Source organism: Phyllobates terribilis, unplaced genomic scaffold, assembly GCF_046119375.1.
Source record: "Phyllobates terribilis strain yellow unplaced genomic scaffold, ASM4611937v1 Scaffold_3__8_contigs__length_932513732, whole genome shotgun sequence".
Classification (NCBI taxonomy): domain Eukaryota; kingdom Metazoa; phylum Chordata; class Amphibia; order Anura; family Dendrobatidae; genus Phyllobates; species Phyllobates terribilis.
The window spans coordinates 292,244,995-292,259,032 of NW_027362763.1; positions in this window are offsets into that span (position 1 = coordinate 292,244,995).

The following is a 14,038-nucleotide window of genomic DNA, read 5'->3' on the forward strand; positions in this document are numbered from 1 at the left end:
CACATCTAAGGTTATTGTTGCATTTCTGAAGAAGAACAGGGTGAATGTGATTCAGAGGCCAAGTATGTCTCCTGATCAGAATCCAACTGAAGACCTATGGGGAATTCTGAAGAGACAAGTTAAGCATTATTCTCCATCCAGCATCCAGGCTCTAAAAGAGGTCATTGTTGAAGAATAAAAAAAAGTTAGATGGTGGAATATGTCGCCATCTTCTTCATTCCATGCCTAGAAGACTTGGTGCTCTTCTTAAAAATCATGGTCGTACAAATACTAGATGTAGTAGTTTTTATGTGGGCTGTTTTCATTTTTGCATCAACTAATTTAAGTAGAAGTCAAGATTTTGTAATGAAAGTTGTATTATTAACCTTACTTTTATGCTATCAAAGTCAGTCTTGTAAAATTATTGTAAATTAGTTTTGCATTCAGTGAGACATCGATTAAAATCTTAATTTTCAAAGGGGGTGTAGTCATTTATGCCAAACCCTGTGTGTGTATATGTATATGTTTATACCATATACTTATCCTTTCTTACATATACTAATCCTTTTTATACCTATACTTTTTTTTTTTTACTTATCCTTACCTATACTTAATCTTTCATACCTATACTTATTCTTTTTTACTTACACTTATTCTTACTTTATACTTACCTATATTTGAATACACTTTCTTACCAATACTTACCTATACTTATTTTAGCTTACCTATACTTATTCTTTTATTTCCTATACTTATCATTACTTGCCTATAATGATCCTTTCGTACCTATATTTACCGATACGTATCCTCTTATACCTACATTTATCTTCTTACCTATACCTATCCTTTCTTACATTTGCTTATCCTTTTTAAAAAAATGTTTTATTAAATGTTAAACATGCTTATCCTTATCTATACGTATCCTTTTTTCTTATTTTTATTGAATTTTAACCACTTCCAGACCACCCATTGTACATAAATGTCGGCGCTGCCTGAGCTCTGTGCAGTGCCGACATTTATGAACGGTTGGTGGTCCCACAGCCCTCAGGACCCCCAGGGTCCTGCTAGCGCTGTGGGTGCGGTGAAAAGCGACACCTCTGACAGGACACATCATCCAAAATTCCCCTACACCAGCAGAACCCATGTATCCTCACATAACGACACTGCCACCAACATGTTCCACTTTAGGCTCCAGGCATTTTTCTAAATACATTTTTCTAAATGCATGGTGCCTACAGTGAAACATAGTGGTAGCAGTATCCTTATGTGGGTTACATGAGTGCTTCTGGCGTTGTTGAGCTACAATTAATTGAGAGTTTCCTTAATTTACAGATGTACTGCCCTATATTGATAGAGAATATGCTACAATCACCCCGTGCCCTTAGTAGACATGTACTTTTCCAACATGATAATGATCAAAAACACACATCTAGGGTTATTGTTGCATTTCTGAAGAAGAACAGGGTGAACGTGATTCAGAGGCCAAGTATGTCTCTGATCAGAAACCAACTGAAGACCTATGGGGAATTCTGAAGAGACAAGTTAAGCATTATTCTCCATCCAGCATCCAGGCTCTAAAAGAGGTAATTTTTGAAGAATAAAAAAAGTTAGATGGTGGAATATGTTGCCATCTTCTTCATTCCATGCCTAGAAGACTTGGTGCGATTCTTAAAAATCATTGTCGTACAAATACTAGATGTAGTAGTTTTAATGTGGGGTGTTTTCATTTTTGCATCAACTAATTTGAGTAGAACTGAAGATCTTGTAATCAAAGTTGTATTATTAACCTTACTTTTATGCTATCAAAGTCAGTCTTGTAAAAATGTTGAAAATTAGTCTTGCATTCAGTGAGACATTGATTAAAATCTTATTTTTCAAAGGGGGTGTAGTCATTTATGCCAAACCCTGTGTGTATATGTATATGATTATTCCATATACTTATCCTTTTTTACATATACTTATCCTTTTTGTACCTATACTTTTTTTTTTACTTATCCTTACCTATACTTAATCTTTCATACCTATACTTATTCTTTTTTACCTACACTTATACTTACTTAATACTTACCTATATTTGCATATACTTTCTTACCAATACTTATGTATACTTATTTTAGCTTACCTATACTTATTCTTTTATTTCCTATACTTATCATTGCTTGCCTATAATGGTCCTTTCGTACCTATATTTACCGATACGTATCCTCTTGTACCTACACTTATTTTCTTACCTATACTTATCCTTTCTTACATATGCTTATCCTTTTTTTAAAAAAAATGTTTTATTAAATGTTAAACATGCTTATACTAATCTATAAGTATCCTTTTTTCTTATTTTTATTGAATTTTAACCACTTCCAGACCGCCCATTGTACATAAATGTCGGCGCTGCCTGGGCTCTGTTCAGCGCCGACATTTATGAACGGTCGGTGGTCCCGCTGCCCTCAGAACACCCAGGGTCCTGCAAGCGCTGTGGGTGTGGTGCCGAGCGACAGCTCTGACAGGACACATCATCCAAAATTGTGTCACTTGTGGGGGGTTTCCACTGTTTAGGCACATCAGGGGCTCCCCAAATGCAACATGGCGTCCGCTAATTATTCAATCAAATTTTTTCTTCACAAGGTATGCACATGCACTTCTGTACTGCTTGAAAAAGGTTCTCACTTAGGACCGAAACATCGCCATTATGGACTTATAAATAGCACTTTTTTCACTTTTTCAACTGGTGTGCTGCCTCCATTTAACTTGTTCTATTTAAGGCTTGATCTTTACCTGGGAAGCCTGGTACCCTGACTTTTTGTTAGTGTTGATATATATATATAGATACATACACATATATATATATATATACAGTTCTCTGCATATTTTTAGTACAGAAGCTTTGACTAATAAGATTTTAAACAGTGTCTCACTGAATACAAGAACAGTCTCCAATTTTTCCAAGACTGAGTTTCATATAACATTTTATTAACCCATAGCATGAAAATAAGGTTAAAAATTTAACCTTCATTACAAAATCTTCAGTTTTATTTAAATTAGTTGATGCAAAAATGAATACACCCCACATCAAAATTGCTATATCTAGCATTATGTATGACCTCTATAATTTTTAAAAACAACAGCAAGTCTTCTAGGCATGAAATGAACAAGCTGACGACATATTGCAACATCTATCTTTTTTACCATTCTAAAAATTGACCTTTTATAGAGCCTGGACACTGGATGGTGATTGATGCTGTTCAATTTGTCTCTTCAGAATTCCCCATAGGTGTTTGATTGGGTTCAGATCAGGAGACACTAAATCACGTTCACCCTGTTCTTTTTCAGAAATGCAACAGATGTGTGTTTTAGATCATTGTCATGGTGGAAAAGAGCATGTTTACCAAGGGCACGGAATGAGGGTAGCATCTTCTCTTTCAATGTAGATTGTACATCTACTGTATAGTGGCAGTACATCTGTGAATTTAAAATACACTCCACGAACTGTAATTCCCCTACACCAGCAGAACCCATGTATCTTCACATAACGACACTGCCACCAACATGTTCCACTTTAGGCTCCAGGCATTTTTCTAAATACATTTTTCTAAATGAATGGTGCCTACAGTGAAACATAGTGGTAGCAGTGTCCTTATGTGGGGTTGCATGAGTGCTTCTGGTGTCGGTGTGCTACAATTAATTGAGAGTATCCTAAATTTACAGATGTACTGCCCTATTTAGATAGAGAATATGCTGCAATCACCCCGTGCCCTTAGTAGACGTGTACTTTTCCAACATCATAATGATCAAAAACACACATCTAATGTTATTGTTGCATTTCTGAAGAAGAACAGGGTGAACGTGATTCAGAGGCCAAGTATGTCTCCTGATCAGAATCCAACTGAAGACCTATGGGAAATTCTGAAGAGACAAGTTAAGCATTATTCTCCATCCAGCATCCACGCTCTAAAAGAGGTCATTGTTGAAGAATAAAAAAAGTTAGATGGTGGAATATGTCGCCATCTTCTTCATTCCATGCCTAGAAGACTTGGTGCCATTCTTAAAATCATGGTCGGACAAATACTAGATGTAGTAGTTTTTATGTTGGGTAATTTCATTTTTGAATCAACTAATTTGAGTAGAACTGAAGATTTTGTAATGAAAGTTGTATTATTAACCTTACTTTTATGCTATCAAAGTCGGTCTTGTAAAAATGTTGAAAATTAGTCTTGCATTCAGTGAGACATTGATTAAAATCTTACTTTTCAAAGGGGGTGTAGTCATTTATGCCAAACCCAGTGTGTATATGTATATGTTTATTCCATATACTTATCCTTTCTTACATATACTTATCCTTTTTTTACCTATGCTTTTTTTTTTACTTATCCTTACCTATGCTTAATCTTTCATACCTATACTTATTATTTTTTACCTACAGTTATTCTTACTTAATACTTACCTATATTTGCATATACTTTCTTACCAATACTTGCCTATACTTATTTTAGCTTACCTATACTTATTCTTTTATTTCCTATACTTATCATTACTTGCCTATAATGATCCTTTCGTATCTATATTTACCGATACGTATCCTCTTGTACCTACATTTATCTTCTTACCTATACCTATCCTTTCTTACATATGCTTATCCTTTTTAAAAAAAAATGTTTTATTAAATGTCAAACATGCTTATCCTTATCTATAAGTATCCTTTTTTCTTATTTTTATTGAATTTTAACCGCTTCCGTGCCGCCCACTGTACAAAAACGTCGGCGCTGCCTGGGTTCTGTGCAGTGCTGACGTTTATGAACGGTTGGTGGTCCCGCAGCCCTCAGGACCCCCTGGGTCCTGCAAGCACTGCAGGTGCAGTGCAGAGCTACAGCTCTGACAGGGGACATCATCGGGACCTGATTGTATCAGGTCCCAATGATGTTAACCCTTTGCTATCTTCTATATGCCGCGATCTATAGTGATTGCGGCATCTAGAAGATAGTGAGAGGAGAGGGGGTCGTCCACTTACCTCTCCGACGGCCCCCTGGTGTCTACCAGCACCTGCCGTTGTCATGGCAGCCGGAGGTCACATGACCGCCTCCGGATCTGCCATATATGGTGTCCTGCTAGGCTCAGCCTGCAGCTGAACTCTAGCAGGAGACAGACAGTGTGAAACTGTCAGCAAAGTTCTCATGCAATGCAATACATGTCTATTGCATTGCATGAAAACAGTGATTAGAAAAATAAAAATTAATGTCCCATACAGGGACTAAGTAAAAATGTAAAAAAAAATAAAAAAAATGTTTTCAAACAATTTAAAAAAAATCACAAAATAAATAAAAATAAATAAATAAAATATTAAACCAATAAATCCGTATATTTATGCAAAAACAAAAAAAGTACACATATTTGGTATCGCCACGTCTGAAACAACCCGATCTATAAAACTGTAACTTTAATTAACTCCTTCTGTGCACATCTTAATAAAAATAAATAAAAAACGGAGCAAAAAACTATGCTTTTTCATCATATCGCCAAACAAAAAGTGGAAAAAAATGCGATCAAAAAGCAAAATTCAAATAAAAATGGTACCGCTGAAAACGTAATCTTGTTCCGCAAAAAAAAGACGCCATACAGCTCCATAACCTGAAAAATAAAAAAGTTATAGCTCTCAGAATTAAGTGATGCGCTCTTCTTCCTGCTGCTGCTGGCGCTTGCAGCTTCCCGGGCAGTGTGCTTAGGGCGCTCGCGCTCCCTCTCTCTTAAAGGGGTCGCGTGCGCCGTCCTAAGGAGTCCCCGGCCAATAGCCGGAGGACCTCCCATATATTAGGCACCTCCTCCAAAATGGAGGTGCCCGAGCATAAGTTGATGCATAGCATACTTACCTCGGCTTCAGCCCTCAGGTCCCGTTGCCAGCCTGACCACTGTTCCAGTCCGCCAGTTTGGCTACTCTCCAGCCCGACAGTCTGTCCTCCGTTCTACCCACCAGTCTGTCTATAGGCAAGTCCGCCTGCTTACCAGGAAGCACCTGCCAGTTACCTGCCTGCTACCTGCTTGCCTACGTGGAGGCTCTGCCGTCACGTGCCGTGACCACCCGTCTGCTAACCCAGAGACTTCTGCCTGCTCTGCCATCACATGCCGTGACCACCCGTCTGCTAACCTAAAGACTTCTGTCTGCTCTGCCGTCACGTGCCGTGACCACCCGTCTACTAACCTAGAGACTTCTGCCTGCTTGTTGTGCCCTTCCGCTATACCGGTCAGTCCCAGTCATCTGACCCGTGGGAGCCACCTGCTCTCTTACAAGGTCATCCCCAGAGTAGCACCTGGTCCCTCTGCTCGGTCCCTCCCTGGTCACGGAGTCGTTAGCCGCCGTACAACCAGGGTCGGTCTGAGTTGATACTTAGTTACGCCCCTCTGGGTCCCTCCTTGCACCGCGGCACAGAGGTTCCACCACCCGGACCCGTAACAGTTTGCTCGGGCCATGGAACCCGGTGGCACCCAAGCTCCCTTGCTCTCTGACCTATACCAGGAGGTGTCCCGTCAGAGATCCCAACAGGAAACAATCCTGAACTACCTGGGAGGTGTAAACTCCCGCCTGGACACTCTGATTGTTCCACTTGCGTCCGCCACGAGTCATACGACTCCCGCATCGGCAGCGCCGCTGCCCACCAATATCATGGCATCCAGCCCCAGACTCCGGCTTTCTGCACCTCCTCGTTTAGGAGGCGACCCCGCTTTAGCTCAGGGTTTCATAAATCAGTGCACCCTGCACTTTGAACTCTTGGCACATCAGTTCACCTCCGATCGGGCCAAAATGGCATTCATCATGTCCCATCTCACTGGGGAAGCACTGGCATGGCTAAACCCTCTGTGGGAGAGAGGGGATCCCCTGGTATCCGACCTGTCGTCTTTCCTCGCTGCTTTCCGGAAAATCTTCGATGAACCAGGGCGAAAAGCCTCTTCAGCCTCCTCTCTGCTATGTCTCCGCCAAGGTAGTCTCACCGTGGGCCAATTTGCCATATGGTTCCGTACCCTCGCTTCTGAGCTTGCCTGGGATAACTAGGCTCTAGTGTCCATCTTCTGGGAGGGTCTTTCCGGTCGGATTAAGGATGAGTTAGCCGGTCGGGACATTCCTACCACCCTGGATGACCTGGTGTCACTTGCTACCTGGATTGATATCCTGTTCCAAGAAAGCCGAAGAGACCACCCGGGAAAGAAAGTTCCCCCGCCTTGCTCCTACTTTCCAGAGACCTGCCTCTCAACCAGTCACTCCCCGGACGCACTCGTACGAACCTGTGCAGATTGACCAGACCAAGATGGTCAAATCTCGCCAAGAGTCACGTCGAGCCGAAGGGAGCTGTTTCTATTGTGGCAGTAAAGAGCACCTGATCCGTTCCTGCCCGGAGAGGCCGGGAAACTACAGTGTCTAGGACCGCTCAGAGAGGTCATCCTCTCTTTGAAATTGCTCATCTGGATTCTGGAGCTGCTGGAAACCTCATTTCCCAGTCCCTGGTAGAGAGATACCGAATTCCCACCAAACCTCTGGTGGAACCATTGTCCGTCGCCTCTGTGGATGGAAGACTCCTTCCAGTGACCATCCTGCTCGTCACTGAGCCCTTAACGCTTCAGGTGGGAATGCTGCACTCGGAGAAAATCTCCTTCCATGTGCTGTCCAGACTCTCTCACTCCTTATTGCTAGGTCTACCCTGGCTCCAGATACATGAACCCGTGCTGAACTGGCAATCCAGTGAAGTACTCCAGTGGGGGCAGGACTGCCATAGGACCTGCCTGGTTCTGGTTCGCTCGACTCATCCACCACCTATTCCAGCTTATATACCTGGTCTACCGGCTCCTTACTGGTCCTACGCGGATGTCTTCAGTAAAAAGGAAGCAGAGACACTGCCACCTCTTAGGCCATATGATTGCCCGATCGACCTGGTACCTGGCGCCACTCCACCCCGTGGGCGTATTTATCCGCTGTCGGCGGCCGAAACCCGGGCCATGTCTGAGTACATAGAGGAGAATCTGGCTAGGGGATTCATCTGGAAATCTACCTCCCCGGCTGGAGCCGGATTCTTCTTTGTCAAGAAGAAAGAAGGCGCACTACGCCCCTGTATTGATTATAGAGGACTCAATCAGATCACGGTAAAAAACAAATATCCCGTGCCGCTCATCTCTGAGTTGTTTGATCATCTTAAGGGTGCCAGGATCTTCTCCAAGCTGGATCTACATGGAGCGTATAACCTGGTCCGAATCAGTCAAGGAGACGAGTGGAAGACGGCATTCAATACCTGGGACAGTCATTATGAATACCGTGTGATGCCCTTCGGTCTCTGCAATGCTCCCGCTGTCTTCCAAGAATTGGTCAACGACATCTTCCGTGATCTTCTTTACTCCTGCGTGGTGGTATACCTGGACGATATCTTGGTCTTCTCTCCGGATCTCCCTACACACCGGAGGGATGTTCGTCAGGTCCTGCTTAGGCTCAGGCAGAACCACCTCTATGCAAAATACGAGAAGTGCCTCTTCAAGCAGACCTCTCTTCCATTCCCGGCTACATTATCTCCCAGACAGGCTTACGAATGGATCCAGAGAAGCTCTCTGCTGTCCTAAAGTGGCCCCGTCCGGAGGGGTTGAAGGAGATTCAGCGATTCCTGGGGTTCGCCAACTACTATCGTCTCTTCATTCCCCACTTATCTTCCCGGACAGCTCCCATATCTGCGCTCACCCGTAAGGGAGCAAATCCTAAGGTATGGCCGCCCGAAGCTGATGAGGTCTTCCTCTCCTTAAAGCAAACCTTCTCCTCTGCCCCGGTACTGCACTGTCCAGACTGCAACAAACAATTCTACCTGGAGGTTGATGCTTCCTTCTCCGGAGCCGGAGCGGTGCTCACCCAAAAGTCTTCTTCCGGGAGAATGGTAACCTGCGGCTTCTTCTCCAAACTCTTCTCCTCGTCTGAGCGAAACTACTCCATTGGAGACCAAGAATTGTTAGCCGCTAAATTGGCACTGGAGGAGTGGTGCTACCTGCTTGAAGGGGCTCTATACCCGGTGATCATTTATACGGATCACAAAAATCTGGCATATCTCCAAAATGCCCAAAGACTCAATCCGCGTCAGGCCCAGGTGGTCTTTGGTCTTCGCCCGCTTCGACTTCGTCCTACATTTCCGCCCAGCGGACAAGAATGTCAAAGCCGACGTCTTGTCCCGATCCTTCCTGTCTTCCGATCAAGAGGAGAAGCCTATGCACATCATCGACCCCTCCAAGGTGATGAAGGTGGCCCCCTTGGATCTGACTCGTCTTCCTCCCGGTAAGACGTTTGTAGCAGTACCAGATCATGAGAAGGTTATTCACTGGGGTCATTCATCTAAACTAGCCGGCCATGCTGGCCAAAAGAAGACCTTCCTGCTCATCACCCGGCATTACTGGTGGCCTACCCTGCGCAAGGATGTGGTAGACTTCGTCTCAGCCTGTTCGTCCTGTGCCCGCAACAAAGTTCCCAGACATCTACCAGCCGGTCACCTCCTGCCTCTTCCCGTACCTGATGCCCCGTGGCAACACATTGCTATGGACTTTATCACAGACCTCCCTGTCTCTGCCGGTTGTACAGTCATTTGGGTGGTCGCCGACCGCTTCTCTAAAATGGCTCACTTCATCCCTCTGCCTGGTCTCCCATCGGCATCAGAACTAGCTAAGGACTTCTTCCTTCACATCTTCCGTCTCCATGGCCTACCCCTCCACATCGTGTCGGATCGAGGGGTTCAGTTCACCTCACGTTTCTGGAGAGCTACGTGTAAGCTGCTGGATGTCACCCTGGATTTCTCCCCCACTTACCATCCACAGTCCAATGGTCAAGTGGAGCGGATCAACCAGATCCTTACCAGCTACCTCCGGCACTTTGTTAACGCTCACCATTCTGATTGGGTGGATCTCCTGCCATGGGCCGAATTCTCCTACAACAACCATGAGAGCGAATCGTCTTCCAAGTCTCCGTTCTTTATAGTCTATGGTTAACATCCCCGGATTCCATTTCCCGTCTCCGCTTCTGTGGACAACCCTGCCGCGGAGTCTCTGGTCAGCGAATTTTCCACCATTTTGGAGAGTACTAGGTCCGCACTTCTTCAGTCCTCCGAGCGAATGAAGAGACATGCTGACAAGAGACGCCTGGATCCGCCTCAATTCAGGCTGGGAGACAAGGTTTGGCTCTCCTCCAAACACGTTTGGCTCAAAATACCCTCCTACAAGTTGGGCCCTCGGTTCATCGGTCCATTCGAAGTCCTTAAACAAATCAATCCAGTGGCCTACAAGTTGAAACTCCCAGCCACCTTACGGATTCCCAACTCCTTCAACGTATCTCTCCTCACACCAGTTGTGCTTAATTCTTTTTCCAACTATCCAGGTTCTTCCCCTGCTCCGGTCTCCGCTGAGGACATTTTTGAGGTAGAGAATATTCTGGCCACCAAAAGGGTAAGAGGAAAAACCTTTTTTCTGGTGGATTGGAAGGGGTTTGGCCCAGAGGAGAGAACTTGGGAACCCAGGGAGAACATCCATGCCCCGCTTCTCCTTGAAAAATTTCTTTGTGGCCTAAAAAAGAGGGGGCATAAATGGGGGGGTACTGTAGCATCGGCGTCTCTGCCTCCTGACAGGCAGAGACGCTGTCCTTCTCACCTCCTCGCTCCCCGTGCGGTGTCCTCCTGCACTCTCCTTCCTGCTGCTGCCGGCGCGTGCAGCTTCCCGGGCACTGTGCTTAGGGCGCGCGCGAGCTCCATCCCTCTTAAAGGGGCCACGCGCGCCACCCTAAGGAGTCCCCGTCCAATAGCCGGAGGACCTCCCATATATAAGGCACCTCCTCCAAAATGGAGGTGCCCGAGCATAAGTTGATGCACAGCATACTTACCTCTGCTTCAGCCCTCAGGACCCGTTGCCAGCCTGACTACTGTTCCAGTCCACCAGTCTGACTACTCTCCAGCCCGACAGTCTGTCCTCCGTTCTACCCGCCAGTCTGTCTATGGGCAAGTCCGTCCGCTTACCAGGAAGCACCTGCCAGTTACCTGCCTGCTAGCCTACCTGCAGGCTCTGCCGTCACGTGCCGTGACCACCCGTCTGCTAACCCAGAGACTTCTGCCTGCTCTGCTGTCATGTGCCGTGACCACCCGTCTGCTAACCTAAAGACTTCTGCATGCTCTGCCATCACATGCCGTTACCACCCGTCTACTAACCCAGAGACTTCTGCCTGCTTGTTGTGCCCTTCCGCTATGCCGGTCAGTCCCAGTCATCTGACCCGTGGGAGCCACCTGCTCTCTTACAAGGTTGTCCCCAGAGTAGCACCTGGTCCCTCTGCTCGGTCCCTCCCTGGTCACGGAGTCGTTAGCCACCGTACGACCAGGGTCAGTCTGAGTTGATACTTAGTTACGCCCCTCTGGGTCCCTCCTTGCACCGCGGCACAGAGGTTCCACCACCAGGACCCGTAACAATCGTTTTATTGTGTAAAAGCGCCAAAACATAAAAAAAATATACAGTAAGTGTAGTATCGCTGTAAACGTACTGACCCGAAGAATAATGCTGCCTGATCACTTTGACCACACGCAGAACGGCATAAAAAAAAAACTCAAAAAACAATTCCTGAATTGTTGGTTTTTGTTAATTTTACCTCCCAAAAAAGAATTAGAAAGTGATCAAAAAATGTCACGTACCCAAAAATGGTACCAATAAAAATGGCAACTCGTCCCGCAAAAAACAAGCTATCACATGACTCTGCCGGCCGAAATATGGAAAAATTATAGCTCTCAAAATATGGCGATGCAAAAACTAGATTTTGCAAAAAAAAGCGTCTTTTAGTGTGTAACAGCTGTCACTCATAAAAACCCAATAATAATCTGGTATCTCTGTAATCGCACCGACCCAAAGAATAAAGTAATCTCATCACTTATACCGCACAAGGAACGACGTAAAAAATAAATAAAACCAATTCTTTACCTGCTACTGATTTGCTTATTATGTCTCCCTAAGACCACAGTAAGGCTCTGCTCACATTTATCCTGCGCTCTGCTCTGAGCACTTACACCAGAGTTTCCATGTAAATCTCTGAAATACGTGATTCAGACGGAACCCATGACGGAAGATTCCCTGTAATGAGGCAGATATAGGCCACTGTGGATGCCATCTGGCCTGTGATCCCATGGTGTCTGTTGTTTTAGGCGTGCATAAAAGTGCAGTTGGCCACAGTTTTGTGCACTTCTATAAAAAAGGACACCACTAAACAGAGGCCAGACGGAGTCCAGAGTAACTCTGCTGCCTCATTACAGTGAATGGATCCCACAGGGGTTTCATCTGAATTACATCACTTGGAAATTTAGATGGAAACTCCGATGTAATTGCTCAGCCTACAGCGCCAGATAAATGTTACACAAAATGATCCCTATAAAAGCTTAAACTCAGTCCTCAAAAAAAGCTAGTCCCCACTCAGGTCCGTTATCTGTTAAAAATATAAGGGACTTCCAAATTACTGGTATCAGAAAGGCTCTGGAAAATTAAATGGCCCTTGCCCCCCCCAAAAAATTCAGAAAATGTTGTGCTCCCAAATCCAAATGCCTATTCTACAATAATTTGTTCTCCAATTGTCAAATTGCGCTCCGTCCCTCCCAGATCTCGCCGTATGGCTAAGCGGTACGATGCAGCCACATATGGGGTATTGCCACTTTTAGAAGAAATTGTGTGACACATTTCGGCACCATTTTTACCCATTGGCCTCTGTGAAAATGTAAAATCTGAGGGTAAAACATTTTTTGTGGTAAAAATATAATTATGTTTTCTTCACTGCCCAATGGTATAAATTTAAAAATTAAAAAATACTTACTACTTCACAAGATGAATTCCTTGAGAGGTGTAGTTTACAAAATGGGGTTATTTGTGGGGGTTTCTGCTGTTTCGGCATGTCAGCGACTCTTCAAATGTGGCATGGTGTCTGCAACCTATCCCAGCCAACATAGCGCTCCTTTCTCTTCCGAACCCTGCCGTACACCAAAGCAGTGGTTTTCCCCACATATGGGATATCGGCATGTTCAGGAGAAATTGCACAACAAATTTCATGGTGCAATTTCTCCTGTTATCCTTATGATAATGCAAAATTAGCGAATGAAAAACATTTTTTGTGGGAAAAATGTGAAAATTTTATTTATTTTTACGGCTCAATATTATAAACTTCTGTGAAGCACCTGGGGGTGCAAGGTGCTCACCACACATCTAGATAAGTTCGATAAGGGGTCTAGTTTCCAAAATGGTGTCACTTGTGGGGGGTTTCTACTGTTTAGGTACATTAGGGGCTCCCCAAATGCGACATGGCGTCCGCTAATTATTCAAACAAATTTTACATTCAAAAAGTCAAATGGGGCTCCTTTCCTTTCGAACCCTGCAGTGTACCCAAATAGTGGTTTTCCCCCACATATGGGGTATCGGCATACTCAGCAGAAATTGCACAGAAAATTTCATGGCGCAATTTATCCTGTTACCCTTATGATAATGCAAAATTAGGGGATGAAAAACATTTTTTGTGGGAAAAATTTGAAAATTTTATTTTTATGGCTCAATATTACAATCTTTTGTGAAGCACCTGGGGGCGCAAGGTGCTCACCACACATCTAGATAAGTTCCCTAAGGGGTCTAGTTTCTAAAATGGTGTCAATTGTGGGGGGTTTCCACTGTTTAGGCACATCAGGGGCTCCCCAAATGCAACATGGCCTCCGCTAATTATTCAAACAAATTTTATATTCAAAAAGTCAAATGGCGCTCCTTCCCTTCCAAACCCTGCCGTGCGCCCAAACAGTGGTTTTCCTCCACATATGGGGTATCAGCGTGTTCACGAGAAATTGCACAACAAATTTCATGGTGCACTTTATCATATTACCCTTATGATAATGCAAAATTAATGGATGAAAAATGTTTTGTGGGAAAAATGTGAAAATTTTATTTTTACAGCTCAATATTATAAACTTCTGTGAAGCACCTTGGGGTTCAAGGTGCTCACCACACATCTAGATAAGTTCCCTAAGGGGTCTAGTTTCCAAAATGGTGTCACTTGTGGGGGTTT